The sequence below is a fragment of the Limulus polyphemus genome, unplaced genomic scaffold, assembly GCF_000517525.1.
Source record: "Limulus polyphemus unplaced genomic scaffold, Limulus_polyphemus-2.1.2 Scaffold876, whole genome shotgun sequence".
In the NCBI taxonomy this organism is placed as follows: Eukaryota; Metazoa; Arthropoda; class Merostomata; order Xiphosura; family Limulidae; genus Limulus; species Limulus polyphemus.
This window is the reverse complement of record NW_013666486.1, coordinates 167,878-172,839: the sequence shown is the minus strand read 5'-3', so window position 1 is coordinate 172,839 and position 4,962 is coordinate 167,878. Positions and strand designations below refer to the sequence as shown.

General features: G+C 37.0%; 1 protein-coding gene across 4 annotated transcripts in view; it reads right to left on the bottom strand.

Annotated features, from left to right (window-relative positions):
* LOC106460995 (alpha-2C adrenergic receptor-like) overlaps positions 1–4,962 on the bottom strand; it is a 102,513-nt gene that overhangs the window by 69,724 nt on the left and 27,827 nt on the right. For 2 of the 4 annotated variants that reach the window (XR_002610898.1, XM_022387789.1), the window contains exon 1: positions 1,112–1,193. The exons of the other annotated variants lie outside the window; for them this stretch is intronic. The gene's annotated coding sequence lies outside the window, so the exon portion shown is untranslated. Of the gene's footprint in view, positions 1–1,111; positions 1,194–4,962 lie in introns of those variants that run through there. 4 annotated transcript variants of the gene reach the window in all.

Sequence of the window (4,962 nt, the reverse complement as noted above, 5' to 3'; positions counted from 1 at the left end):
GGTCCAGATCCGTTCCACAACAAGGGGGGGGGGTAATTTGTTTCTGTTACAGATTCTGACCAGAGGCTACTCATAAACACAATGGGATATTTGTGTTATGCCCACCACTGGTATCGAAACCAGATTTTTAGCGTTATAAGCCTTCAGATTTGCAGCCGAGCCACTGGGTTGTCTCTTAAAGGAATAGCGTGACTGATTGCCACAGTAATAAACCCCCCAAAGCTTAAATTATTCACATCGCCTTTCCGGTCCACGCAGGAAACTAAATTTTTAGAATGATAATAATATTAGAAAAGCATTATTACAGAGTGTAAATAACGTTTAATCCGAAATGTGATAGTGCACACACACACACACAAAATAGATAAAATATTCGTCTATAGTAAAAAGAAAACCTAACGATTTCTAATATCTCGTTCTAAGCCTAACATAACCTACAAAAAAAAAATCAGGAATAAGACCGTAACCATAAACCACGTCAGCTTAATTTGGGCTCCATTGGCTCAGCGGGTAAATCTAAAGGTTTCGATACCCATTGTGTGTAGGTTTGCGATTAACAACGAACATCTTTACAAGATTCCAAATTAAAACAAACAAAAACACAAAATGATAAAATCAAACCTCAAAAGATCCATAAGGTTTTTGATATAATTGTATTCGACGTCGAGATATTTTATCAAAAAATCGGTTGGACATTTTGGTTGAATCGTGTTTTGGTCTTCGAAGTGGTAAACGTAATTCTTGTTCGGTTCTTTCCATCACCCAAAACAAACCATTTAGTTTCGGTATCTACTTAAATCATCTAGAATTCTGGTTATCAATTAAACAGTTATAAAAATAATAATAATAATAATAATAATAAAACCGCGAAATATTCGCGAGTATGCGACGCCAAGTAATCGTAAAACTTCTCGGTGTACTACAGAGTTCACGTAAAGCACAGAAAATTAACGCTACTGACGTTACGCCACGCGAAATGCGGCAGTTCGATGAGGCAAATGGAAAGGGAAAAAAACCTAGCACGTGCCTTAAGAAATTTCCGATTTTTTGTTTGTTTGTTTGTTTGTTTTTTAAATGTCGGTAAGAGTCAAAGCAGATTCATAATCCCTACCTCTCTTTGCCATGTCAGTACGTGTCCAGAATCCTCTACCGGTTTTTGTTCTCAAGAGCAAAGCTGCTGAAAATGGTTTCTCGTAAACGGTGTCTGCGAACGGTTTCAGCAGCTCTGTGAAATTCGAGTTTCCGGGAGTCTAGGAAGGATCGGTCGATCCCGTCGAAAAGGTAGGGCAGGAAACTACGAGTGAGGTAGAGTTTAAAGAAACGAAAATGCTGCTGCATTCGAAACCTTCGTTAACTTTCTTTTTTTTTCCCAAAACAGAAATGATAAGAAAACGCTATTCCTACGTTTGTTTATACGGTAAAAAATTCGCGAACCATATAGTTATACTTTACGCTAAAAATGTACAGAGTACCTTAATAAGAACCAGAAAAGACCGTAATATTATGCTGCAAATATAGTGGACTGTTTGTTTGTAATTATGCACAAAGCTACACAATGGGCTATTTGTGCTCTGCCCACCACGGGTATCGAAACCCGGTTTCTAACGTTGTAAGTTCACATACATACCGTTGTGCCACTGGGGGGGGGGGACAAATATGGTGGAGATTATAGTTCTACGAGTCCCCCCCAATGCCTCAGCGGTAAGCATGAGGGCTTATAACGCTAAAATTCGATGTTCCATCCCTGGGGTGGGCACAACGTAGGTAGCCTATTGAACAGCTTTGCGCCTAACAACAAAATAAACAGTTTGTACTGTCTAAACTTTTTTGTTCTTAGAAAGACACGTGTCTCTGGGGTCGAGACTCAATTTTTAGTGGTATAATTAATTCTGAAGATGCAAAGGAATTCTTACAAAAGCTTTTTTATCTTGGGGTTTGAATCAAAGTTACACCAATAACCCTTTGAGTTTGTTGAATTCTTTCTGGGATTAGACTAAACATTTTATTTGTATGTTTTTAGTTATTATTATTTATATTTGTATATTTCAAACGAACATGTAAGCCTCTAGTAGCTCACAAACCATATGTGAAGGACAAGAAAATTGTTCCTGACGTTTCGTTTCTCTGTAGAGAGAACACGACAGCATCCTTTTATGTTTTGGGTTGTTGTTGTTGTTGTTGTTGTTTTTGGACAAGTACTTAATGATCGAAAATATAAACATCACAATAAACTCAGTAATTTGTCTTTATGAAAGCAAAATGACACCGAAACGTTGATATACAATAATGTTCTGTGTAGCTTACTGAAGTAACTTCGCCGTTAGCGATATTTTCGGCCGTAAACCTAGTGATATCAACATGGTTCATCCAAGCAGTTACTCTCAACCCAATAGCGAGATTATCTCTTTCGGTTATAATCCATCAACAGCTGAAGTTCAGAGCTTGGTCCAGCTGCTCCACACCTCGGCAAGCTAACCATAAGGCCATGCTCTGCCCTCTGAAACGTAACATAAACACGAGGTATTTTTCTCTCTTGCAACAGATAAAAGGATAAGGATGGCATTTGAAAGATAATAAAATTATTTAAATATTATACCAGATCTTCCTTGTTGTTGTAGTAATTATTGAATAGTTAAAACACGTGTCCACTTTGATTTGGACAGTTTTGGTGTAATCAGAGAAGATAGAAACTGATTTGTAAGATAAGATCTGATTTCTAAGATAGGATCTGATTTGTAAGATAGGTACTGAGTTGTAAGATAGGATCTGATTTGTAAGATAGGAACTTATTTCTAAGATAGGAACTGATTTCTAAGATAGGATCTGATTTCTAAGATAGGTACTGAGTTGTAAGATAGGATCTGATTTGTAAGACAGGAACTGATTTCTAAGATAGGATCTGATTTGTAAGACAGGAACTGATTTCTAAGATATGATCTGATTTGTAAGATAGGAACTGATTTGTAAGATAAGATCTGATTTCTAAGATAGGAACTGATTTCTAAGATAGGATCTGATTTGTAAGATATGATCTGATTTGTAAGATGGGATCTGATTTGTAAGATAGGAACTGATTTGTAAGATAGGAACTGATTTGTAAGATAGGAACTGATTTGTAAGATAGGTACTGAGTTGTAAGATAGGATCTGATTTGTAAGATGGGATCTGATTTGTAAGATAGGAACTGATTTGTACTTTTGCTAAAGATTACTGGTGTACAGAGTATAATTTATTTATTTCCGAATTTTTGCACATTTCCGTAATTTGGAATTGTACAAATCCAGGAAATGGAGTTAATCAACAGCACCTACCGCCAAATCTTGAGCTAGTCTTGTCTGATCGAATAGCCCATCACTCTTATAGCACACCCACAGCCTCCAGGTGCAGAGTGCATTTCTTGCATCGACGGTCCGCGAACCACGAACCCTTGGATTCACAGTCCAAACACTAATCAATAGGCCACGCCCCTCCTATGTAAGGTAGAAAGATTCCTACTCAAACGTCTCAGCCAATTGTATCGTAACAACCACGACTATAGTGTTACAGCGGTAAATCTGATGGCTTATAACGCTAAAAATCGGGTTTCGATCACTCGGTGGGCACAGCACTGTTTGCTTGTCTGTTTTTGAATTTCGCGCAAAGCTACACGAGGGCTATCTGCGCTAGCCGTCCCTAATTTAGCAGTGTAAGACTAGAGGGAAGGCAGCTAGTCATCACCACCCACCGCCAACTCTTGGGCTACTCTTTTACCAACAAATAGTGAGATTGACCGTCACTTTATAACGCCCCCATGGCTGAAGGGGCGAGCATGTTTGGTGGGACGGGGATTCGAACCCGCGACCCTCAGATTGCGAGTCGAGTGCCTTATCCACCTGGCCATGCCGGGCCCTCACTGGTTCCCCATTGTGAAGCAGATAACAATGTAAGTACCTCAACTTTATAGAGAAGGCACTATTAATTATAAATACAATATATCAAAGTGTGAATATTTCAGGAACAATAATATTAGTTCAAACCTTTTTTTTTAATTACTCATATAACCAATTAGGTGAAATAGCTGAAACAAACCAATATAGAAAAATGTTTTTAAAGAAGTTATAAGACATTTTCTTGTTCTCAACTCTTTCTGTATATAATATCATCTTTTTAGAGAAGAAGGCCATACAATAAATTGTAATAGTACTAAAATAATGGAATCTGAACCACATCCAAAAGAAAAAGAAAGATAAAAGAAACCGCCTACATTGATCTAACCAATAACACACTTGGTCAATATTGCATGTAAGTCGACAAAACTTGTATACTTCTCTTGAAAACATTAAATTAATATGTTAGAAACCTAACAATGAAGAATGTATATCAAGAGGACCCAGGATCGAATCTCGACAAATAACACTATACACATTCTTTCCTTGAAGGCGATAGAAGAGTAGCAGCTTTAACACAGGATAAAAATATTCAGTGATTAATATCTGGTAATTAAAACATGTAACTAAATAATAACCGCACGGTTCACCACCAAACGAGACAACGATTCTATACTGTCCGATTGTGTTAAAATGTCTTGCAAGGCCAAACTAAAAACTAATCTGTCAACCATATATCTTTACTGTCTTGCCCCTCTGAAAAATATTATTAAAATAAAATAGAATATTGTTGATGTTTTAGTGTTAGAGAAAAACAAATTTTGTCGAGCATACATTTTACTGTTGCGTCAGTTCCAATAATGTTTTTAAAACACATGAAAATATTGTTGATGTTTTAGTGTTACAGAAAAACAAATTTTGTCGAGCATACATTTTACTGTTGCGTCAGTTCCAATAATGTTTTTAAAACACATGAAAATATTGTTGATGTTTTAGCGTTACAGTTTGTTTGTTTTAATAAGCACAAAGCTACCTAATGGGCCATCTGTGCTCTGTCCACCACTGGCATCGAAACCCGGTCTCTAGCGTTGTAAGT